At 39.1% G+C, this 26,813-nt stretch overlaps 1 protein-coding gene across 3 annotated transcripts in view; it reads left to right on the top strand.

Moving 5' to 3' along the window:
- Window positions 1-8,393: 8,393 nt before the first annotated feature.
- Window positions 8,394-26,813, top strand: part of RALYL (RALY RNA binding protein like) — a 260,680-nt gene continuing 242,260 nt past the window's right edge. Inside the window, exon 1 of one of the 3 annotated variants that reach the window (XM_081874665.1) lies at window positions 8,394-9,141. The gene's annotated coding sequence lies outside the window, so the exon portion shown is untranslated. Of the gene's footprint in view, window positions 9,142-9,366; window positions 9,854-26,813 lie in introns of those variants that run through there. The other 2 variants (XM_081874663.1, XM_081874666.1) reach the window with 2 other exon arrangements.

The raw sequence follows: 26,813 nt of genomic DNA, 5'->3' as shown, positions 1-26,813 counted from the left end.
CGGTAGTAGCCTGCAGCCATAGTGCCATGGGTTGTGATCTTGTCAGATCTTATAAACTAAGCAAGATCTTATAAACTAAGCAAAAGGCTGTCATGAGTAGAGAGATAAAAGAGGAAAATAGCTGTGATTGTGTGTTTTAAGCCACATATCAATCACTTCACTCATTTAGCCAGGGAATAGAGCTCCCTCATGAGTAAAAAGAACAAAGACCCATGTGACATCTTAAAGAGTTACACATTTTGTATGGTATGGTATAAAGTACGGCATTTCACCATGAATAAACTGTTTCACCATTGTCATAAGCCTACTATGCAGTTTCAAACGTTATTAACCATTAGGCATGGATCTGATTAGAGTAACATTCCCTAATTTATGCACGTTGACATACTGCAGCAGCACTGCTGATTCTAAGCAAATCTGGCTCCAAGAAGTGCCTGGGTGGAAGACTACCTGGGAACCCAGTTTATGACATCTTGAGATCATTCATGGAAGAAGGGCAGGATCTTAGCAGAATAAATAAAAAGAAATGTATAGACCAGGAGTCAGCAAACTTTTTCAGCAGGGGGCTGGTCCACTGTCTCTCAGACCTTGTGAGAGGCGGGACTATTTTTTTTGGGGGGGGGGTGAACAAATTCCTATGCCCCACAAATAATCCAGAGATGCATTTTAAATAAAAGCACACATTCTACTCATGTAAAAACACCAGGCAGGGCCCACAAATAACCCAGATGTGCATTTTAAATAAAAGGACACATTCTACTCATGTAAAAACACGCTGCTTCCCAGACTGAGGGCTGGATTTAGAAGACGATTGGGCCGAATTGGGCCCCCGGGCTTTAGTTTGCCTACCCATGTTATAGACACTTGCGCAAGTGACACTAACGTTTTGTTGGTTTCATTATATAGTTGCTAGTCATGGGAAAGTTTAGTGATAACAATTACAATTTAGTAGCCTTCAGAAGTTGCTTAAGTTAAATATTTTCACTTTCAACTAGTTAAAGAGTAAGTTAAAAACAAAGTAACTCTTTAAGTTGATTTCTGAAACACTGTGTATTTGCATTTGAAAATGAAAAAATAATGCTGTAAGTGGATTTTTTTCCACAACCTCACTGCAACACACTAATTTACTTTGAATTCATTCTGCTTTATGCAGCTTTCAGAAAAAACAATTTACCAATACCTGTTTCAGTTCCTTCCCCAGGTGAAGAACTTTATAATAGTAGAACTTCAGAATAGCCAGAAAGGTGACAAATGACAGCTGTTTCCTACAAAAACCCCTGTTGCTGCAATCTTTATTGTTCTAAAGGTAAAAAAGGGTTATGAAAAATGTCTGTATTGGAAGCAATAAAAGTCTAAAATAAAATTTAGACTGAAATGAAAAAATAAATTTGGGTGATGAAAGGGATGTTCAGTTGCATGTCAGAAACGGTTTATACATGCTATTTGAACTTCAGCAAAAGTTCCATTTCAAAACTTACATCTGACAATTTTATACCTGTCTTGCAGAATTATGCCCCCACTATTGAACAGTCACCCCATATGGTTAGATGTGGAGGTATCTGTATTGTAGAATCCGAGACCTGGGAGAAGAAGCAGTGGAAGAGGACTGGAAGAAGTTTAAGAACTATCTGCAGAAATACTGCAAAGTTTATGAATGCTAAAATGATGTTGGATATAAAAATAATATGGCATTAGTGATACAGTGTTAAGAAGTATGTAAAAACGTATTAGAAAAAGGGCGAAAGATTAAAGTTATATTATGTCAAAAGTAAACAATATGTTAAAGGTGTTTAAACATAAGGAGGAAAGATCGGAGACATAATAGAAGTGATTTTAATAATCAGAAATTAGTTTCGAAAGAGGGTAAGGATTTGCTGTACCTGATTGGACAAAGAGGAACACAAAAAAGGGAGGCGTGAGGAAGTCAAGAAAGAAAGTTTTGTAAACATGAATTTAAAAATTGGAGTTTTTTTTTTATTCTTTTTTGATGTATATCTGTGACTGTTTTTGCTGTTCTGTATTTCTCTGATGTTTTTTTTCTTTTTCTGTAAAAATAAATAAATATATTTTTTAAAAAATGTAATGGATGCATAGGGCTGTGGTTTTTTGTGCTGTTTTTAAAAAATCCTAGTGACATTTCAGTTAGATTTCTCAAAGATAAAAAATAAACTTCAGCTTCATGGACCCTAGCTGGTTTTGAATTTCATGAAAATGTTAAGAAGTCATCTAAAAACGTCTAGAATTCTGAATTTTTATCACAAAGCCTCAGTGGCATAAATTTCAGATAGGCTTATAAATTTGTAAATTATAGAAGGATAGCTCATTTACTTATATATTCTGTAAAATTAGCAGCAAAAATGGCTCTCACTCTTACTGGGGCCCAATCTATTTGATTATTTGTGCTTGCTTCCTTTCCTGCAGCCACACACACACACTGCCTGCATGAGAGCATACCCCTAGGAAGACATAATCTGTCTTTCAAATAAGAAGTTCTAGAGCTTCAATGAAGAAATATTGTAATTCTGTATAGGGTCCTAGACAGTGGCTGTGTTAAGGAAAACTTTGGGGAAATCAGTTTCTTTATTACTTTTCCTTTAATTTATACTTTAATAAGTCAGCTAACCTTTTTTAAATTGACAAAAATTAAAAGTTGGCAGCTGAAAGTTTTAAGTAGTCAAAGTTAAAAGTTAGCAAATTGTTTAACCTTTTAACCAACTAATTCTTGCTTAACTGCCCTGCCAGAGCTAATTCCTCAATTTCAAAGCAATACTTCTTCTTTTTCCTGACTTGCCCTTTTCTCTATTAAGAAACCTGCGTCCTCAGATGCGATTATTATTTGGTCCTCAACCTATGCAGTCCAATTCTTTTACTGCAGTTTTTCATACTTCTATCATACTTCCATAAGGAAAACTATCGAACACTTACGGCTTGAAAAATTGCATCTATCTTTAGAGTCATAAAAGGAAGCTCAAAATGGAGTGCTTTTTTTTTTAAAAAAAAAAAAACGTTTTGACAACATTAAAAGAAACCTGCATCTGCAATTTTTAGTGGCTGTTGTTAAGGGGATCTAAAGTGTTTTGCCTATTCAATAAGCATTGTACTCATTTTAATTGGCTTTGTTTGTTCTTACGAACATCAGTGCAGAATCACACCTGACTGGTTATATAAAATGTGGATATTATCTCATTTGCTATATAATCCCAATTAGCTGGGAATGTGATTAATCCAGGAAGAAAACACAATAATTGGAAGGGGGGAGAAGAGTGCAGAAACAGAAGAAAATAAGGATAACAATGTTAGCAAAAAATAATTATCACAATTGAGGAATGATGGGAAATATTTCTGACATACAAAAGCACTACTTTCAATCTGAAAAGATTTGGGGCACACATTCACATTTTTTTTTACAAGGAGGCATTTCTTCCTATATACATAAAAATGTAAAGCTGTCATTGCACAGCCTTCAGTAGAGGATTTGTAGTGCTGCATCACAATCCTGGATTTGCATGAAATCAGCTTGGAGTAGAGGAGCAAAAGAGAAGGCGGGTTGCACAACACCAATGGCCATGGTATGGGAATGAGATGGGAGGGACATTGAAAGAGGAAAAGTGGTGGTTTTAAAAAGCAGATGTTTCAGTAAAGCAGGGATGGAGGAGCACAGAGAAAAATTGTGGTTTTAAACAACAGCAGAGGTTTGAGAAGAGTGAGCAGGAAGAACAAGTGGCCGATTATAAAAAAGATTTGATATATGCAGTGCCATGGGGTGTGTGTTATCTAGTCTAAGAACTCAATCTTTGAACTAAGTCTACAAGTTGACCTAATTTTAACACATCTGCCTGCCTGCTTGCCGCTCGTCCGCCCATCCATCCATCCATCCATCCATCCATCCATCCATCCTTTATTTCCTCCGCCTTTCCTGCTTTACGTAACATCTTGCCTGGTGAAGAATTCTGGAGAACTTGAAAACTTTCCACAATTTTGTATAATTTTGATTAGCCCAACTGTGAATTTGGGAGTTGCTTTTTTTAATCTTGTAGACCAGTGTTGCCCACCTTTGCTTTTTATAAATCTATTCAGAAGTCTACCATTCAGATTACTTTGGAAACCTATCTTCTCACAGCTCTACCCAAGTGTTGAGCAAGGTTAAGAGACTGGAAGTTCCCAGGTTCCAAAGAAGCTGAAGCTGGCATGGACTTGAGTTAGGTGTGAGACATTTCAGTTATTTGAATGTGGGGTATTCATAAGCCTGAATTGCATGCTTGAGGAGGAAATGAAAAAAGATGTTTTGCAAACAAAAAACATACCCATAAAGTTCTGTATATTTTATTTTTAAACTTGTTTATGTGTGGATGCCATTTTAGGAAAGTTATCACTGTCATAGATCTATGAATGAGATATACACCATAACTGAGTAGTTTTGCTAGTACGGAGAAGGAAACATCTCATGAAATCAATAAAGAACAACTCATGAGAAAGACCCATGTTGGATGTTACCTGTCCTGTCAGTTCACCAGCTTTCTATAGTTAAACGTTAATGTGCTGTGTTACAGAAACTTGGAATCAGTTTACTGAAACAAGTCCACCTTATGTGCTGTAATTTCATGGAATATTTACGAACATTCTAGCTGCTCAGTGGTTAGCACAAAAGCCCAGAGACAGAAAGTGTGAGTTTATGCTGTGAGACGGAGATGAGATCTGAAAAGAGAATAAAAAAAAATAAAAAATAGAATATGCGTATTTTCAAAGGCTTCCACTTCTACATTCATATAGAAGCCTCATGATGCATGGCTTGCTCAAGAGCCCACAACAACTATATTTCAGAAAAGAAATATGTGGGACTGTTCACTGGCAATGTTCAATGTGCATGGAAACGTATTTCTACAGATCTTAAAGGAGCATTACATTCCACAGCTGCTCAGTGCCTTTTGACCTATGCTGGGCAGTTTACTTGCCAGACCATCAGCCTTAGCTCCACACTGTCGATTTCACCTTTTGAATAACAAATAGGAAAACACTGTCTTTTGTATGATTTCTTATGGACCAGCATTACTCTCTCATAACTTTCCCAGTTGGTCCAAACCATTAGAAACTTGCAAATTCAGCTCTTCAGCTCTCAACTGTATGAGCCAGGTTGAGAAATGGTAGTCGCTTGCTGTCATTTCTAACACTTGTTCTCCAACAGAACAAAACACAGTGTTATCTCCAGACCTTTATATAAGCCTTCAACAAAGCCGTTTCTAAGTCTCTCTCTGTCTGTCTGTCTGCCTGCCTATTCATACATACACACATGGTGTCAGAATATTATCTTTACCTAGTTACATTGCATTGAATAGAAACAATTTCAGAACGACCAAAGGTACAATCTTGCAGCTGTGACAGTGGACATATGCACATCTGCAGTTAGAAAGCTATTATGAGGCAGTAGGCATAAGATGGGTTTAGATGTGCCTAGATGTAGAGTACCAAGTTGAAGCTGTGTTCCCAAGGAACTGGAACAGCAGAGCTCTTTGGCTGTGAGGTTCATCAGGCACTGCATGATGCTGTATCATTCCTGGCAGCATTTCCTATGGGCTCACATTTGGCACACTTTTGGTATCTGCATTCACAGCTGATGAATGTTGCTGGGAAGATACATCAGAAGAGAAATTTCAGTGTTCCGTGGTTGTATCCCTGAAGGTTTCTTATTTAGTTTTCTGCTTCTTGCTCTGTAATTCGTGCCCTAGCCATGCAGAGGTGGATGCATTCACAATTACCAGCAACAGCAGAGCTTTCCAAACTATGTGTTGGCAGCAGTGTGTAGGTGTGTTGCGCGAACGCTCCCCACACTCCTTCCGCGTTTAACCTCCAGTTTGCTAGTAAAACTGAATTACTGGGTTGCGAAATGATGCATGTCTAAAAGTGTGTCACCAACATGAAAAGATTGGAAAGCTCTAAGGTACAGAATAGTGGTGCAAGACTGCAATCCTCTTCTTATAAACATTTGTAGCAGAATTCCTATTAATTATTATCTAGTAGGATTGCAAGTTATGCAAATACATATTTCAAGTTATAAGTATTCTAGATGCTAAATTGTATAAAAACCCAAAACATCATTCCTATATAGATGTGTGTATAGAATAACATTGCTATTCCAAAAAATAAATTAAAAAAAAAGTGGGGTGGGGGGATGTAGCAGTTTCGTATCAAGACACACAAATGCATGTCACTGATAGTATTTTATTGAGTATGTTCTCCCACTGACTGAAGCTATTAACATATTTAATATTGTATTATGGCTTTAAATATTACATTATAAAGCTATATTTTTCCATGCACTGCTTGGTGCTAACAGGCATATGAGGTAGACATCTAACAGATTCACATCCATTGCATGATGCAAATTAGGTTTTTGTCATATATATTAGAATACCACATAGTTCTGCTATTAGAGTCATCTTGCTGTTTTCAATATAATAGCATTTGCTAATTTCTAGAAGGTTTACATATTCATAAGGATACCTTGATATGTATCACTTTATGCACACCTATTTATTATAAAGTGTAGCACACTGCTGTTGATTTCCAAACTCAGTTGATAAGGAAGCAGCTGGGAGCAGTGCAAAAAGCCATAACAAATCTACAAAAAGAGGAAACCAACTACTTTTGTTAGTACACATTTTGAACTCCAATAATAAAGAAAGCATTAAGCAGCACTGGGTAGAGAGGTGAGGCTGCTATTATTTCCTGTCATTTCCTAGGGAGAATGGGGATTTAAAAATTGTGGGGAATGTGGAATTGAAGTAAAAAAGATTTAATTTAAGCTAAAAAGTTTGTGAAGTACTTATCTACATGGGAGCAGATGAATTAGGAATGTAACTGAATAATTTACAAACACTAAAAATAATTACATTGGAATATGATGAGAACCAACCAAAATGATGTAATCAGTCCATTGTTGAGCATGATAGCGGCTGATTATGTAAGAGAGTAATTTTATTGAATAATGATTTAACTGTATGCTATAATTTTCAAGCATTCTGAATGTTTCATGCGTACTATGTCACCCCTGTAGGAAGCAATTAAAATTGTATCTATCAATGAAAAGAACAGGCTGGCATCCCCAATCATCAATAGATTCACCTACAATTCCTATGGAGTTTAATGGCACTTTTACGTAAGTGTTGCTAAAATTGCAGATTAGTGGTCTTACAGCCCAGTCATAAATATACATATATTTGGAAATAGTCAGAGCTCACAATGAGATTTGCTTCCTCGTAAATTTGTTTAGGATTGCTGCCATAATCCCATCAGCTGCTGCAACTGGCACTGAATTTTGCCCCAGCACTGGGCCTCGATCCCGCTGCACAACTTGCAGCGACTTTGCACATCGCTCCTTTCCAAAATTCTTTGACATGTGTGCAACCTGAGAGAAATGCAGGTGTTGGGTCAGGAAGAGAGAAGATGCTTACCAATATTTTCAGCACCAGTTTTTTCCCCCTCCCCACCGGCTCCAAGCTCCAGACCCTAGATTTCAATGTGGACACTTGCCTTTACTCGGAGCATGTGCAGAGTGCATGTCCCTCAATGTTACCAGCTGCATGTGTGGTTGACGAGGAGGTGGGGCTTCCAAAGCTGCAGAAGATGCTGCATTGAACCCTCCTCATCCCTTTCAGCTGGTGCTTTTGATCCACTACTAGCACATCCAAGCCCATTCCCCAAAGCTGCTCCCTCTAGGTCCCTACCCAAACTTCCGGGCGGGGGGCGGGGAAGCAGCTCTCCTGGGGCGCGAGGAGCAGCAGCAGCAGCAGCAATATTTCAAATTCCTCACAAGCAGTAGAGAGGAAGGCGCTCAACGCCATGGACGTACGAGCAGCCCTCCTCCGGTGAGGGAAGCGGAGCCATGATGACGCGAGACTGGAAAGGGAAAGCGAGACCCCAAAGCAAGTCTGAAAGGTGTATTCTTGTGGTGTGACGTTGGCTGGGGCCCAATTCGTCTCTCTTTCCCTCACACACAGCGCAAATATGAAGAAACCCTTTTCGTGTGTGTGTGTGTGTGTGTGTTTTTGTGTGTGCTGTTCCCTCAGGAATTTGTCCTGGCTGAGGCGGGGACAGCGAGCGCGGAGGGACAGGAGTAACTTTTGAGGGCAAGTGGCGGCGGCGGCAAGTTGTGGCTTTTTGTGTGCGTGCGCGCGCGCGCGCGCTTTCGCCTACGTTTGTCTGTCACACTCATATATATATATACACAGACAGACACACACACACAGAGAGAGAAAGAGAAGCAGAGCAGCTGCTTCCTCACGTCCGTGAGGAAACTCACTTTCTCTCTCTCGCCCCCCCCCCTCCCCCCGCCTCGCGCTGCTTTTCGCGCCTCCCTCCCCACAGGCGGCTCTTCCTCTCCGCGCGCGTGCGCTTGCCTAGTGCGGCGCGCGGGGCACCTGCTTGTCTGGGCTGCTCTTTGCCGCTGCCGCCAGCGCCACGCAGGGCTGCCGAAGCTAAGAGCTGCTGCTCCTGCTCGCTGCTGCTGCCGCCGCCGCCGCCTCCTCCTTCTTACTGCCGGTTCCAGTTCCTTCCTCCGCTGGCGCCGCTAGTGTTGCTGCCGCTGCCGCTGCTGCCGTGCGAGCGAGTTGGGCTCCTCCGGTGGGGTTTGCCCCTTCCCCGCCTGCTCCTCCCCCCCCACCCCCTTTTGCCTGCGAGTCAGCCTGGCTCCGAATCACGTGGCAATTGCCTGAGGCTGAGACTAAAGAGGGGGAGGAATAAAAAAAAAGGGGGGAGAGAGAGAGAGAGAGAGCAAAAAGCGCCTCATTCCTTCTTCCACCGCCATACTGTATTTTATAGTAACTCGCATTTTTATTCCTTCCTTTTACTCCCGCTCGGTGAGTACCTTTCCGCTGACATTCTTGTCCTCCTTTTTCGTCCTGTTTTTGTTTTTTCCTCTCTCTTCCTTTTTTTTGTTTTTGTTTTTGCTGCTTTTTTATTTTTTAACCTCTTTGTTTTCATGGATTTGATCCTTTTTCTGATGACAAGTTTTTTTTTTCTTAGCATGCGATGGTTTACTAAACTGGGAGCAAAAGGTGTTGCTGGAACTGGAAGTCACTGGGAGCCTAAAGAGGAAAGGAGAAAGAGAGCGAGCGAGAGAAATAGACTTGCCAGTCCAGCAATAACGTAAATGCAGATAAATTATACGTATTTATACATATGCAACTGGTTTTGTTGTGAGAAAGAAAGAAAGAAAGAAAAGCGATGTGAATTATGATGCATATTTTTTTTATTAAAAAAAACCAAAGAGGTGAGAAATGGGCATGTTGCTTAAACTCTGTTTTGCAGAGATTTTTGATGATGTTGTTTTGGTTTTTTTATTTTTTGTATATATATGAGATTTGAAAATGCATTTTACAGCAGTGTTTACAAAGAGTTTGTAATCTTGCAATACTGGTGCAAGCCACTAAGCAAGATATTAATTTTGTTAAATGGTTTTTGTTTTTCGTTTTGTTTCCTTTTTTTGGACACCCGGTTGCAATCAGCCGTTTTTCTTCTTTTTCTGTTTTTGGTGCCCGGTTATAATGTGAAACTTTTCTTGCAGCTTGGTACTGTTGATCATTTTTAAATACACCCCCACTTCCCTTAAAAAAAATACTATATTGCAAAAAAGAGAGAAAAAGCCAAAGATAATTCCTTTCCAAAATTTCACTTTTTTATTCTTTTATACCGAGATAATGTTATGATGATTATCATAATGTTGATAGATATACACATATATACAAATAAGTACATTTTCAAATGATGGCAGTGGAAGGTTTTCCTGGAGAATGAAGTGCGGTTTGGTTTCCTTGTCAACGGAAGATGAAGTGAACAACTGAACATCTCCCCAGTGCAGGTACTTTAGCTCCTTGTAGGCGTTTCCACTCTTTGTAAATTACATTACCGAGATCCCCCCTCCCTCTCTCCCCAAATAAGATCTCTTGAGCCTTAGCTGCAGAGCTGTAAGTGATGAAATGAAGATGAAGCTAGGTATTCTTTTGCTGTTTGAATAGATGCAAAACTGTACTAATTGTGCACAGGTCATTGCATGGTTTGTGTGCATAAAGGAAGCTTACCTGAGTGGAACCTGTGAGAGACATCTCACAGGCAGGGACTCTTTGATGGGGTTAAGGAACTGACAATGCCAGGACTTGATAGAGAGAAAGATGTTGGGGTTTTGTTATTGCCCACTAGGTCTTTGAGACAGACACAGCAGCAGCAGCAGCAGCAGCAGCATCCCTCTGAAGCTTGTTACCTTATCAGGCTTGAGCCTGAGACATTTTTTGCAACCAGATACACCACACACAAACACACATGCACACCTCACCACCCCCTTATATCCAACATCTGTCTTCCTCCTTAACAATGCCCAAATAATGCACTGTGTCTCCTACCTATCAGTTTTCAGTTATATGGACAAAGATTTGACTATAAGAAAACAGTTGGTATTTGTTTTCATTTGGGTTTGATGATTATTGGTGTTACTGACCTCCAGTGCCTGGGAAATAGTTGCCTTCCATCCTAATTCATGATTTGGGCAAGAAATGGATTGCTTTGTTTGCCATGCTGTTAATCACTGAATAGTGATAGATGGTGATTTTAAAAGAGTGTAAATGAAGATGCAGCTTGAAATTTTTTCCTCCTTCCCCTATCCCACCAAGCTTTATTTGAGTAGTTCAATATGTGGTCAGAGTTAGATGTTTTGCATGTTTGCTGTTCCGTGTGGTTAATACTTCAAAATGGTAATGTTTCGATTACATGGGCACATACTTTGTGGTTTCTTTAACACAGCCAGGCACAACAAGTGTGCAGTGGTATATTTTCATTTTTTTAACCAAATGCAAAATAGTTTTACTTAGGTTGGAGAGAAAGCCATTCCTACATCTATCTAAAATTTATTTAATTTGAAATGCTTTGCACATGCATATGGTAATGATGGAAAAAGTTTGTTCTTGCATAATCTGCAGTGCTAAGGTTGTTGGGATGTGGAAAACCAAATTAAATCAACTGAGTAATGCTGTATAGAAAAGCAGAGACTGAAGACATACATTTTCCAGTAGTATGCAATAAAAGTGCTCAGCGAACTTGGAAAAAAAGGTTGTAAATTTCATGCAACTGACCCAGCAAGACTTCTCAAGAGATAGTTGTTTATCTAATTGATATGTGTAGCATTTAACCGGAGGTGTTGACTATACATCTCAAAGATAAACACATTTCTGTAGAAGCAAATTCAATTTTTTTTTGAAAAATGAAACTTTGTTTCTGTGTAATTATGCTTAAAGCTACAATCCTATACACACTTTCTGGAAAGTAAGTCTTATTGAATTAAGTGGGATTTACTTTTAAACAAACTTGCATAGGATCAGGTTGTACTATTGAAGTACCTACCAATTTAACAACATACTATAGCATATTTTAAAATATATACTGAAAGTATTAAGAAAAACAGTCTGAAAAACATAAGTTGGTACCATCAGTTTCAATTGAACGTATATTCAGGATCCTGGCTATATGTGGAGAAGATAAGTTGTTTGTTTGGAATAGTTCCTGTCTTTGCTGATCATTTTGAAAAGCATTATTTTAAAATGTTTAGGCCTCTAAATCGATTGGTCAGGGGCTGAGAAACGTTTGCATTTAGCCACCATTGTTTCAGAGATGCCTTCATTTTTGATATTTTAAAGATGCTTTTACCAAACAAAGAAGACTTGCCTTGCCTTGCTTTGTAAGATAATGCAGATGTGTTACCTCAGTGATATTAAAGAATGCCACTTCACTAGGTGCCATATCTTTGTGCTTTTTCATATAAAATTAATTCCGAACACTTTCTGATGCATGTGGGAACTAATAAAACTTTATGTCAGATACAGTGTTTTAAGAGGAGACATTCCAAATTATGAGTATATTCTTAAGTGCTTTTTCAGAGCTCTTCCATTTTCTTCTAGGTGAGTAATCATACAAGGTCCTCTGGAATATTCTGAATGCAATGAAGAATATGTGTATAGTATTTTCAAAACTTGAGCCAAATATTGTAGAGTTTTGGAGAATTGCCATTTTGAGATGCGTATATAGAATATACAGTAATATTTGGCAGACAGGTGCAGCCAGATCCTAATTATGTTTACACAGAAGCAAGTCCCTTTTATTTCAGTGAACTTTGTCTCCAGTAGTAGCCTGGTCCTATGCAGAATTAAGCATGTGTAAGTATGTGTTGGATTGGGCTCTCAGGTGTGTTTTGGAATGCAGCCTCTTCCCTTTTATTTCTCAGTGTGCATGTCTTAGCTGATTGAATTTAATGCTGTCGGAAACTGAGTTTTCTCAGTGAAGTGACTGGAAGTCTGAAAATCTAGAGATATCCGTGCTCTTACTATTTTTTCCAATATTTGAAGCAACAGATTTGTAAATTATAAATTCAGAATATTTTATAATGGATGCATACAAGATTGTGTACCCATAATAACATTTGAAAATGGCAAAGTAATTGAAATACAATTTAAATATCTCGGTTTTCTTCAAAGGAAGACAATCTTATTTTGCGTAGCTCTCTAACAGAATATGTTTGTTGTGAAGTCCAACTTCACTATTATCTGGGACTAAATCTGCTCAGTTAAGGGCTTGTCTCAAGAAGCTGCTAAGTGCCCCCATTTGATAAGAGCACTGTGTTTTTGCACTGATATAGACAGAGATGCACAGGAAAGGATCTCGAAGTGTCTCTGTTTTGGATGTTTGTTTGTTTATGGTTGCAGCTTGCCCTTTGAAGTGGTGTAAGGATCTTAAGCATCCTTATCTGCAAGTAAGACAATGTGTGCTTAGAGACTTACTTCCAAATAAACATGTTAGGATAGTTCTGCATGATGGTAGTTTGCATACAGTACATTCGATAGATCTAGTTTATTCTCACAGCTTGATCCTATGCATGTTAGTTCCAATGAATTCAATAGAAATTAGTCTTAAATAAGTATGCATAGACTACAGCCTTAGTATAGAAGGGCTTTGAGTAGCATACTTGCACTTCAGCTAGTGAAAAATACTGCAGCCCTGATGTTGGTTGGGGCAAGGTGCTCAGAGTATATTACTCCAATATAATATGAGCTCTACAGTGGTACCTTGGTTTATGAACTTAATCCATTCTGCAAGTCAGTTCTCAAACTGAAATCATTCTTAAACCGAGGTGCGCTTTACCTGATGAGGTCTCCCGCTGCCGGTGGCCTTCCACCGTTCGGATTCTGTTCTTAGACCGAGGTTAAGTTCGCAAACACTACTTCCGGTTTTGCTGAGTTCATAAACCAAATCGTTCGTAAACAGGGCTGTTCTTTCCAATTCAAAGTGCTGCTTATGACCTTTATTGCAGTTAATGGTTGGGGACCAGGTTATTTGAAGAACAACCCGCATCCATGTAAACCTGGCTGGACTTTAAGATTGGCCTAGAGGGCCTGCTTGTGGATCCATCAGTAGCTACAACTAGATTTTGGCGGTGGAACTCTCCATTATTGGGGAGCTGAATTCAACCTTCTCCTTGATTTCTTTTAGACAAAACATAAATATTTTTATTTTCCAGTTAGCGTTGGTTAAGCCAAGCAGGTATGCTGTACCACAAATGAGGGGGCTGGTTCTGTTGTTCTATATGGTCTTATCATTGACTGCCTGGTTGTTTTTATTCCATGAGTTAAGTATTGTATTGCTTTGTGTTGTGCATATTAATGTGACTCTTTTTTTTTTTTTTTTTTTTTTTACTTTAAGCTGCTTTGGGAGGATCAAAATCCTGAAAAGCTGCACCTAAATTGCTAAAGAAACTAAATAAACAAAATATACCTCTGTAACTTTATCTTCATTTTATAACAGTAGTGTTCTATATCTTTGATTGGGTTGTATCAGAGATTTGCAGAGCTCAGAGGAGATCCCCTTTCTGCATCCATGGAAGAACCCATGGTAAATACATTTGAATTTACATTTGACTCATTGAGGTTTTTTCCCCATTATCTGTTTCTTTTTTCATGCTAGCATGTCATGATTCAGTTTTCCTTACACAGCAGTGTGACAGGCTTTGATCAGAATCCATTCATGACACCAGTCTGTTTTTATGGAAACTGGAGTCCCTAGGCTGTGGTTGGGCATTTACTTCATCTGCTCTGATTACTTTGTCATAATGCAAGTGCAGCAATGGGCATGCAGTCTTCAGTTGTCTTGCATTCTTCTGGGCTAAGGCAAATCTCTTTTTTTGAAAAAAATTTACATTGCAATGGAGACCCATACATAATTCTGAATTCTGAATGTGTGTAAGCATTGTTCATATAATTTGTCACCTTGCCTCTGACAAATCAGAAATTCAAATTTTAGCCTTCCAGAGCATGCAGTGACAGGGCAGTCAGTCATGTGTTACACCAATTTACAAAGTCAGGCTTCACATATATATCAAATGTTTTAAGTAACTGCAAGAAGGGTTGATTGCATTAACGAACCCCCTCAGTTTAATGCCATTACTACAATACTCAAACTCATACATACAATAGTCTGTGGTGCAGTTCTGGAAAATTTTGAAGTGGAAAATTCAAAATGGACATATGATTTAGCATGTTTAGATGACTTACATTTAGTAAAAATAATAGCAAAATTATATCATGTTAGTTTTACAGTGGTACCTCGGGTTACAGATGATTCGGGTTACAGACTCCGCTAACCCAGAAATAGTACCTCGGGTTAAGAACTTTGCTTCAGGATGAGAACAGAAATCACAAGGCGGCGGTGCGGCAGCAGCGGGAGGCCCCATTAGCTAAAGTGGTACCTCAGGTTAAGAACAGTTTCACATTAAGAACAGACCTCCAGAATGAATTAAGTTCTTAACCTGAGGTACCAATGTATATGCTGTATAAATACAAGAAGTAATTCCAGTAATCAAAAGTAGTTGGAACTGAAATAGCAATTTGCAGCAGTAGGGGTAGGATTCAATAAAGTTCATACTAAACAATCCTGTACATGTTTACTCAGAAGTAAGTCCCACTGTACTGTGTAGGATTTACTTCCTAGTACGTGTGTTAAGGATTGTAGCCAGGCAGAGCACTCCAAACTCACTTTGTAGCAGGTTGGATGGTGATGGTGGAATGGGCAAAGGTGTCACCAGGCCCAGCTCTGCCAGCCTCTTGCCAGCGTGGGACTTCCTTTTCTACCTGCCAAACATGTATGCAGACAAAAGTGCTGCCAGGGGGATCCCCACCAGCAGAAGCCCTCAAAACGGTGTTCTGGAGGCAGTGAGGGGGAGGCCTGGTTGCACTGCGATTATCCTTCCCCCCATCCTGACATCCCATCCTGGCCATTGTGTGTGGCCGAGCTACAGAGGCAACTGTGGTCCCACTCCTCTGTAAAGCACTGCTGGTCAGTGGCTGGGACTTGGATCGTGGCTTGCTTCTTGCGTTCAAACAACTTATAAGGATTTCTTGGAAATCATTTTTGTTAGAATGTTCTAAACATTCTAAAATATGGCAATACCATTCTCTATTGGTACATTATATTTTAAGGGGGAGGAATCAATGCCCTGAAAACACTTGAATCTACTAATTTTAGCTTCTCTGAAGATCAGTGCAAATATGTGCTGTGTAGGGATAGTCACCTGAAAAAAAGTTAATTGCAACTTTGATTTGATTAGTATTGTATCACTTCTAGTTGCTCTGTTTGGTTTGATTTGTATTGGCTTAGTGAGATGTGTATGAGAAGGAAGGAGCTACTGTTAGCCTTTGGCTCATATATCCCCACTCTCCCCACACATAGAGGAGGAATTGGGCAGCTTTTTAAAAAAAGAAATGTGTGCTGTATTATCCACACAGGAATCCAGGTTTATAACAAACCCTGGTTAGTTTAATATGCCAGCTTCAGAAACAATGGCTTGAAGTACTCTTGCTTTGAAACCAACAATAATTTGTTATAAGTTATAATTCCAGGTCCAGATAGTCTAACTAGCTGAGATTCAAGGGAGGCTGGGGTGCAGGGGTTGGGAGAGGGCGTTAACAAAGTCCTGCTCCTGGACACATGAAGTGGTGAGGAGTGTAGAAACCTGTGGTGCACAGCAGGTCCTTTCTGGTTGTGCATGTCTTGGCAGATCATGGTTTAGTAGTGTGATGTGTTAGCCAGCAATGCCATCTTGATAGTATGAAGTAGTGTAGATAAATAAAAGTATTGGTACCTGAAATTTCATTTAAATTTTATTTTGACATATATATATATTTGGCTTGAACAATTGTTGATGCTATAGGTACTTTTGTGGAGACTAAATGACAGCCATGGTTTCCTACAATATACTATACAAAATTATTTCATTAAGCCTAATTACATGTTAATCTAAGAAATGTTTAAAAATTGAGATAGCATTTTAATGCTTTCTTTTCTTTCCCGTTCGTAGAGGAAAAAGATTGAATAATTTTGAAACTTGATTATTTTCCTTTGGTTTAAAAGAGTTGAAAATTGTAGGTTAATTTGAATAGTTTATTTGATCTCTTAGAAGCAATGGGACTTTGATTTGTGATCACTTATGTAGGAAACATCATTCTTGCACAATTGACTGATTGTATAACACAATGAGTCATCAACCAACAATTAGAACAAATGATAGAATTTACTTTTGAATAACAGAGAGAAATTGCTAAGCAAAAAATAAGTAAAAATAAATGGATTGATGTTATTAATTAAGCATCCTGTGGCCTCCCCCCCGGGCTTTATAAATGTAGTCCTGCCACCTGGTCAGCATTCATTTTTCAATATTTTAGTGGTAGGGCTTCTCCTGGAGTCACCTGAGATCTCATGTGAAAGATGTGGGTTCCTTACTTTACTACTGTCACTGTTTTCTCTTTGTCTCCAAAGAATCCCTTGGAAAGTGGTATGACATATCTTCCCATGCCAATGAGTCCACTGTACAGTAGAACAGGGGTGTGGAACCTTGGATCCTCAAAAATGTTGCTATACATCAGCTCCCATAATTGCTGACCATTGGTCATGCTGGCTGGGGCTGGAGGGCCCCATCTGGAAGGCCGCTGGTTCTCCATCCCATCAGCAGAACAAAGCAGTATTTAATAACAAGTAGTTCAGCCACCTGGATAGGCGACTCTGTACAGTGGTACCTTGGGTTACAAACACCTTGGGTTACAGACTCCGCTAACCCAGAAGTAGTACCTTGGGTTAAGAACTTTGCCCCAGGATGAGAACAGAAATTGCGTGGCAGCGGCAGTGGGAGGCCCCATTAGCTAAAGTGGTACCTCAGGTTAAGAACGGTTTCAGGTTAAGAACGGACCTCCGGAATGAATTAAGTTTGTAACCAGAGGAACCACTGTAGTTACCATGAAAGCCTGAATAATACCTTTTATTCATTTGGATATGGGGGAGAATTTTCCTTTGTCATCACTAATAAGGGTAAATAAACTTCCTTGGTGTGAAGTACAGAAGGATGCTCAAGTGTACAGTTTTAGTTAAACTCTATGGGAAAGGCTATCATTCAGTGGTAGAGCACATGCTTTGCATACAGAATGCCCCAGGTGCAATCACCAATACCTCCAGGGCGGTTCTGGGAGACACCCCTGTCTGAAGTTCTAGACAGCTGGTGCCAGCCAGTTTAGTAGACATACTGAGTTAGGTGGACTAATAATTTGACCCAGGATAAGACAGCTTTTTATGTTATGATTACCCATTCTAAAACTTGTATCACAGTACTGGACAAGGTAAATTTCCAAAAGTATGGAGAAAAGGAAAGACCAGCGAGCTGGCCAGGAAGTGCTCAATGGACCTGGTGTGGGTTGAGGACTGAAAATCATAGTGTATTTTTCAAATTCTTCAGAGCATTACTACAAGTACTACTAGTAGTCCATACTCTCATGGTTCCAAGTTGCTATTTTGTGTTTGTATAAGTCTTAATTTTGCACTTTTCTCTCATTATGCTTGTTTGTAAATATATGAATGACTTACATTTCTGTAGGCTAGAGCCAAAATAGACATTATATCTGGTTGCACATACCTCCGATATTTGCTTCTTCTTGTTGTTTTTGGCATGCAAAGCAGTCAACTTGAGGAGAAGGGCTGCTTTAGTCTTTTCATTCAAGCTGTTTTACTGCTCAATAGCCCTTTACTGTGGAGCTTGGGGTTCCCATATCTTTTTGCTTCTGGGGGAAAAAAGCAACAGAAAACAGTATTTTAAGCAGGAAAATAGTATTAGAGATTGATTTAAGCGACCCCCGTGTCCTGCTGGTTCTCTGTTCAAGCTGTCACCAACCACAGCTGCTTTTCCTTAAAACAAATACATCAGAACAAAGTTACATGCAACTTACCATTCCAAGAGAAATGCTTAATGCCACTGTGTTTTGATTTGTTTTTTTCCAGTCTGTCTTGATCTGGTCTGTATTATTTCATTGCTGTAGAATTCAGGGTACATGATGTGACACTTTGCATAATAAAAAGTGATGGCCTAATTAGGGGATGGTCACGCTTAGCTAACCAAGTGATGTATTATTAAGTTCAGCATAGGCTAGAGGTTTGTACCTGAAAGCAAAAGGGAACAATAAGCCAGCAAATAGCATTCACATTTCATTGGGGGGCCACTTACAGCTTGCTTTTATCTAGATTTTTTTCATGGTCATACATTTAGGTGATAATGAGACTGCATGGTTCAGGACCAATAAAAAGCATGTATTTTATCAAAATCACATTTGAATTCGCTTTAAAAGAGATTTCAATGTGGGCAGACTTGTCACTAGCACATTAATGCCACAGGAGGCCAGGAATGTCTGCCTATCTCACAGCTTTCAAGCATTGACTTGCAAGGTAAAAAAGAAAAGAAAAGAGTTTTTGAATACCTGTGTGGTAGTGATTCTTATTGCTTATGTTTCTTTAAAGCATTTAAATTTATGTTTTCAGACCTGTCTTTTTGGATATTTTCCTTTACAGCACTGTTTCATTCCAGAGTTCTTTCATATTTTGGCTGCAGTCCTACACATTTTACCTGCAAGTCAGCTATGTTGAACAAAGGGGGACCTACTTCCTAGTAAACATGCACAGGAGTGTACTATTAGAATAGTAGAATGTTTGCACCATACAGAGCACTCCTTTTATCTCAGCAATGGCACGGAATTAAATTTGAGAAAAATAATTTCATATTTTCAAAAAAGCTGTTTATAGACGCCTTTCTAGTCAAACAAGGGCCGATCTCAAGACACGCTGTGCCTGCAGTTCTTATTGAACTTAATTTGTGTTATGACTGTTTATTGCCTTTTTAAAGAAATTATTCTGAAGTGTGTGGCTGGATGAGCATAATATTTGTGATGCTGCTTCAAGCTAAATGCATGAGTGATACAAAAATATGCAGATACCATGCCAAATCTTATGTCACCCTAGAGCTCTTTCTTTTTATCTCTCCTAACTCATGGTGGTCAAAAAAGTATGAGATGGACTCAAAGAGGAGAAGGCAATTGCTTGGAGATATTCCTATATAATCGTTGTCACAGGCTAGGTCTTGTGTAAGTGCTTTTATTGGCTTAAGAGCAGAATGCAGACTCCCCCCCCCCCCCCGTGTATATTAACAGCATATAGGAGTGTGCCCCCTCCACTTACTGAAAGTTGTAGCAAACAGTGGGACTTTCTGTTCTTTCTCCCCAACCCTAAACAGATTTACTTTTAAGCGAAGCAAGCTTTCTGGGAAATTTAGTTCCCATTCTTCCACCCAAGCCCTGACTTGTGTGACTTCACCGCCTGAATGTACCTTTTGGTACGACTTTTGTCTTTGGGACACTCTTCTGTATGGAAGAAGTGACACAGTGAAAGGGCTGGTGCTGTGCTGTTTTTATTGTAGCTATTTGTATGTTTTAATTACGCATCAAGTTGTAATTCTGTTCATGTTTACTTGTTTTTTAATGATAGTTTTTTTTCTATGTTTCCAGTGATTCTTGATTTTATTTGTAAGCTGCCTAGAGTCTTGATAGGGAAAAAGGTGGTGTAATAATAATAATAATAATAATAATAATAATAATAATAATAATGGGAACAACAGTAACAACAACAACAACAACAACAATATAAACACGATCCATTGCTTGCTCAATGCATACATTCATATAAGATATTATTATTAAAATCTATTACCTGCTTTTCACCCTAGGGTCCCAGGGTGGGCTACAACAATTAAAACAAAGTCAAAAAAAGCTTATACCAAGAACAAACTTAGTTGGTCTCTAAAGTGCTACTAGGCATTTAATTTATTTATTTTTATATAGTTTGTTGTTTAGTCGTGTCCGACTCTTCATGAACCCATGGACCAGAGCACGCCAGGCACTCCTGTCTCCCACTGCCTCCCGCAGTTTGGTCAAACTCATGCTGTTAGCTTCGATAACACTGTCCAACCATCTCCTCTTCTGCTGTCCCCTTCTCCGTGTACCCTCCATCTTTCCCAACATCAGGGTCTTTTCCAGGGAGTCTTCTCTTCTCATGAGGTGGCCAAAGTATTGGAGCCTCAGCTTCAGGATCTGTCCTTCCAGTGAGCACTCAGGGCTGATTTCCTTAAGAATGGATAGGTTTGATCTTCTTGCAGTCCATGGGACTCTCAAGAGTCTCCTCCAGCACCATAATTCAAAAGCATCAATTCTTCGGCGATCAGCCTTCTTTATGGTCCAGCTCTCACTTCCATACATCACTAACCATTTGAACTAGGTTACATCAAATTTCACTTCAAATGATTATATATTGAAGTAACAAAAGTTTCTGTTACAGATTCTCAATCATATGAAGGACAGGTTGTGGACTGATGGGTGTGATAGTTATTCTATATTTAAATTAATGCAGCTGTAAATGTTTCAGTCTCTATACATTCAGTCAAAAGTCTCATCAATACTTCTGAAAAGCCCAGTCAAGGAACTGCATTTGCAGTTACATAGTTAGGCTTTATGTTTACAATCTTAAGAGTTCAAATAAGTAATTTTATAGTTTGATTGTTCATAGCCGAAGCATTTTTTATTAAGGGAATATAAAATTATTGGTAAATAAAAGGCACCCTTATGTTCAGAATTCATTTTCTGGTTACAGGGTTTATACTTGATTTGCGGTTGAGAATTACAAGAAATTGGTAACAAAATTAAAGACAACCTTGGGCCGTTTCAGACAACCACTCTTGTGATTCTGGCTGCAGGGGGAAAATGCCTGTGACAAGTTAGTATTAATTTGAAGTTTGATGCCATATGCTAAAGCTAGCATGGATTGAATGTTAATGTTCAGTTGCAATTGTTTAATGACACTATCATTTTATATTAGTATGAATATATAAATCATATACTGCATCCCTCTTTAACTCACAGACCTTGGGCTGTATGCAGCATGCGACCCTGTACTGCAGTCTAACTGGGAAGAGCCACTAAAACATGATTTACAAAGCTGCTTAGCTACTAGGCTTGCATGTTTTGCTACATGTTACTCAGGGAATGGCCAGGGAGCTATGAATTAGACAGGCCTATTGTCGTAATAGAATTTCATTATGTCTCAAAAGTAATAAATGGAAATGGCTGAAATGATGGGCTTCTGCTGAATGTTTATGTATGCAGTTCCGTGCAGTAGTTGATGTGTCTTATGGGATTTAAACTTCTTATAGGGTCTAGACAAATTAATTGAGGATAAGGCTATCAAAACCTGCTAGCCGTCATGGCTCTGCACTATCTCTAGTATCGGAGAGGGTATGTCTCTGAATACCAGTTGTTGGGAATCACAGGTGGGGGAGAGTGCATTTGTGCTCATTCCTTCCTTCTGAACTAGACATGTGGTTGGCCACTGTGAGAACAGGATGCTAGGCTAGATGAACCTTTATTCTGAGATTCATTTTTTTTGTACGAGTCGGGCTGATATCTCTACTGACTGTGCTGCTGTTAAATGTCAAGATGCTACATGCCGCCCAAAGTGATTTCAGTGGAGATGGTAATGAGCACCAGCAAGATACAGTATAATATGACTAATAGAAGGCATTTGAATAGGCTGAATTGATTCTGAACAAAGCAGTATTTTCCCCCAGATCCTAAACTAAAGTGCAATCAGCATGCTATAATAACTCTGCTGAAAGAACCCACATCAACGGACTGAGAAATCTAATGATTAAGCAATGATAGATACTAAATGGTGCTCACGATGCAAAGCACAAAGTTAACTATTTCAGAACTCCAGTTCTTAGCTGCAATTAATGTACATATAATTAGAGTATTGACTACATCTAGAGTCTCTGCAGTTGATCCTTTTCTCCCAGTCAAAACTTATTTTCTTTGGTTTTTAAAAATATTTTTATCGTTTGGATCAGACTTATTATTAAGGTCCCCCTCCACTCAGTTGTGGTGATCAAGATTGAGGTCTTTTTGGTTGTTGTGCTTTCATGAAATAATTCTGACATCAACAATTCTATTCAGTATAAAATTGTTGTTTTGTTACTTGCCTTTCTGGACTTATTTTTATTTTATTTATTTTTGTTCAAGCTTTTTGTTCCCTTATTTTGGGATATGGGCTTTTCTCTTGGTGCCAATACAACTCTGAAAGCAAACAGGATAGGGATAGAAGAGGGCCAAGCAAGTGAAAAGAGGAGGAGGGCAGCAGCTGGAATGGATGAAATTCTATAGGTGGCTGTGTTTCATTGCTTCAGTCAAGCAATGAAGACTTACTCAAAATTGCTTTCAGCTCTGTGGTAAGACCTGCTCTGTGTTCAAGATGATGTCCATGTTACCCAAAACAATATGTTCACTTTCTGAGAAACTGAACTTTGAACCCATTTGGACAGATTCAATGAACATAATCTTTTAGAAAAATTGAGATCTCTTTACAAATTCAGCATTGTTTGCTTCTTCTGCTTAAGGGTCTTTTCCCTTTATGGAATGGTTGCAGTAAGGAGCATATTGAGGCTTTGCAACACAAGGACAGAATCAGCTCTGGCCAACTTACATTCAACAGGATTTTGCTTTAGCAGTTGTAGTGCTAACGCTTTAATATATTCATCATAGCAGCTAGAGTAGAGGATTCCTGTGCCTATCCCATGGACTTTGTTGCTCTAGATTGTTCCATTAGATCAGTTTAATTTACTAGCTGAATAAGTTCACACTTCAGCATAAGTGTCAAACCGAAATATTCTGTGCTCTACTGTGCAAGGTGTTATGCTGCAGTGCGAAGGAAAGGGTAATAGCTGTTAATGATCAGAAGACTAACAAAACAGAAAAGAAAGAACTTCATCAGTGGAGCAATGCCCTAAATTATATTATCCTGAAAAAAGAAAATGTAGATATTGTGGTGCTATTTTCTTCTTGTGCAGAAATGAAATGCTCCAAATGAACTGCACATAAGCTGAATTATATGTTTCAAAAGGGACAATTAAAACATTAATAGGATATTAATGAAATGTGTATATTAAATGCTAAAGGCTGGGAAGTAATCCATACCTCAGTGCTCAGTACCTGTAACGTGCTTTGTTGCTGCTTTATTGTAGCTGTTTAATAAGCCCATTCGAAATAATTTCCCTTAAGAATTGATTACATAAAATTGGTTCACAAGTCATTTCCTCCCTTCACCACCATAATTATTTTTCCCAATAATGTTATTGCAAGAGCCATTGAGAATGTGGCCCACTTAATACAGTACATATTTGGTAGTACTTAAAAGTATAGTTTCAATTGCTATTATTGGAAATTCTGATTAGTAGATGAACTGTTTTTTTGCCAAAATGGTAGCATAGCCAAGGAGGGCTCATCAATCATCACCATTTTGGATTAGGTCAGTCATGCCAATGGAAGGCACTTGCTAGGTGAGAGAGAAGGCATGTTGCTGGATTCTGGAAAGGCTCACCACTGTGCCGTTTAAATATATTCATATAAAAAGGATATTTCAAAGCAGATGGGAAACAATATATAAGTTTAACAGATTTTGAACTTATTCTGAAATCTGCATTAAACACATACTGAATGCATCAGGGAAACCTGTGTATGTGTTATCCAAAATTTTGTTACATGCTACCTATTCTGCCAGAACAACCTTTGGCAGTCGAGCAAATATAACAGTGGACTGTTCCACTGTATTAGAGATCATGATAATGCCATATGTGGTATTTTGCTACTGGTTCCTGTGGTCCTCTCAGCCGAAGAATTTGAGCATAAGACTGCTCCCTTAATAATCATTCTATTGATTTCCAAATTTTAGATGCACATCCCAGTCCTTGTATAGTCAAAATTCTCAAGCATGAGAGAGGAATCAGACAGCCTGCTACTTTCAGAAGTACCTCAAAAAAGTTATTAAGGGAATGGGGAAGCCCCCAAAACAGCCCCATGTGGGACTGAGCATGTTCAGTTGCCTACCTGACTTATTGTAGAGGATGGAGTTGTGGAATGGAATACCAGATGAGAGAGGATACAGAGGAGTGTCCCGGGAGAAGGCGTGGCTCACTAGACTGGAAGAGGAAATAGGTACATTCTACTTTGCAACATTTTGTTCTGTTTGATAGCCAGGGCAGCCTTCCCCTACCTGCCATTGTCCATATATCTTGGACTATGAGTCCAATCATCTCTGACCATTTTCCATGCTGCCTGGGGGTATGGGAGGTTTTCCAGATAGCTTCATCAGGCTAGATTGTAAATTAAACAGAGTGAGCCGGGGGGGGGGGTGTTTCCTGGCCATGAGCCTGCATCTGTCTTACGGCAGAATATGGAAGGATTCTAGATTCTGTACAGCTATCAGGTTGCATAAAGGTCTTTTGGGAAGAAGAAATATAAAAATGGCTAGTTCCTGTTCTCTGGAACTGCAGAAACCACCTGTTATCTAGACTTGTCTTCATCTGTAAGTAAAACCCACAGGTTTTTGGATAGGTGAAGATATCCAGGTTGGCTTTTAAACCCAGAATACTAGCTGAAATTAATTTCTGTGGATTGCCCCCACCCCTTTATGGCTAATACAGATATGCATATCCAGATTCTTTGCATCACTTTCCAGCACACTGGCAAATAGCACTATTCCAAGCAGCAAACTAACTAAAATTAAAGTACAGCAGAAGTGTTTGTTTGAGAGAAAGTATCTGATTCCTCTGCAACAGTTGAATAAACTCTGGACACCCTTTACAAAACAAACAACCATCTTCTATCACTTTGTGATAGAATAATAATAATAATAATAGTAATAATAATAATAATAATAATTTATTTATACCCCGCCCATCTGTCTGGGCCTCCCCAGCCACTCTGGGCGGCTTCCATAGAAAGCAAAAATACAGTAAAATATCACACATTAAAAACTTCCCTGAACAGGGCTGCCTTAAGATGTCTTCTGAATGTCAGGTAGTTGTTTATCGCTTTGACATCTGCTGGAAGGGCGTTCCACAGGGCGGGCGCCACTACTGAGAAGGCCCTCTGCCTGGTTCCCTGTAGCTTTGCTTCTCGCAATGAGGGAACCGCCAGAAGGCCCTCGGCGCTGGACCTCAGCGTCCAGGCAGAATGATGGGGGTGGAGACGCTCCTTCAGGTATACTGGACTGAGGCTGTTTAGGGCTTTAAAGGTCAGCACCAACACTTTGAATTGTGCTCGGAAACGTACTGGGAGCCAATGTAGGTCTTTCAAGGCACGTTTTATGACTAGATAGAAAATGGATGCAAAGCCCCCCCCCCCCGTCCTTGCCCAGCTGAACTGAAATTAATCATAGCAGAGTTATTGTGTAGAAAGTCATTATACTCAAGAAAGTTTTCCATGGTCCATTGTGCAAAAAATGGTGGAGATTAGGTACCTTGTGCCAACTTAGATGTAGATGACAATGACTGAGTCCCAGTTATTGTCTCATCCTCTTAGACCAGAAGTGAATGAAACTGGAGCTGTAGTTTTCCCATGCATGAAAGATTATCTGCAAAAGTGCTTCTTAATGGACTACTTCAATTTACCCAATGTCACCTATGCAAAGTATGTAACTGGTGCAGGTGCTACCAGAAAGCACCAAACTAAATGGACTCAGCAGTTTGTAATCTTCATCTGTGAAAGCACAAAGCAATCGATGTGGCGCCAAAAGCCATGGGAACTAAATGGATCCCCGAAACCTATCATCATCATTACTGTTCTTATTTAACAACGGGATGGAATTTTGCAGACAAAATGTGATTTTTGTCAATAGTTTGGGAACTGCTTCTCAGTTCCCCATCTACATGGAATGTCAACTGGCAATTTTCAGCATTAAAAATAAGATGAAAGAACTAACAGTCAAGCTGATTTTTCTTAAGTACATATTTAACCAGAACTCCCACACAAACAGTATGTGCCTTTTTTTCTTTTTGGCTAGGAACCATTTATTTGTGAGATGATGACTCATCACTGGTTGTTGCTCTCAGGCTATTATGGAATGGTTCCCCAGGGTTTAGGGAGAGAGACTTAATTTGTATCTGTCGTATTAGCCGACTAGTGAAGGGAAAATGCATAATTCAAATAACTCAGTTTTGTTTGAACCATACTGATTTAAAATATGATCTTCCCTTCTTGCACTAGGAAGCTGATCAAGAATCCTGTCTACAGAAAAGATCTAACTTTTTTGTGAGATTCAGAGACATGTTTCATTTGGAGAGAACAAATGACCCCTTACCAACTGACAGCTGTAAATACATAAAACGTTGAAGCTTTCTTGAGGCATGACTCCAAATGCCAACACAAAATCAATACTGAAAATCAATACAGTATATGTGCAGTAGTTACTTAATCATATTTTTTCTTAATTTATTTCGGTGACAGAGAGAGACAGATCCTTAAGGGCAAAAGTTCTGTTCATGTCAATGGAGATATACAACATTACACCCTCTATTGGTCTTGCTTGTGTATCCC

Source organism: Podarcis erhardii (genome assembly GCF_964252035.2).
Source record: "Podarcis erhardii genome assembly, chromosome: 8".
NCBI classification, from domain to species: Eukaryota; Metazoa; Chordata; class Lepidosauria; order Squamata; family Lacertidae; genus Podarcis; species Podarcis erhardii.
The sequence above is the reverse complement of the archived record's forward strand: the minus strand, read 5'-3'. Positions and strand labels throughout refer to the sequence as shown.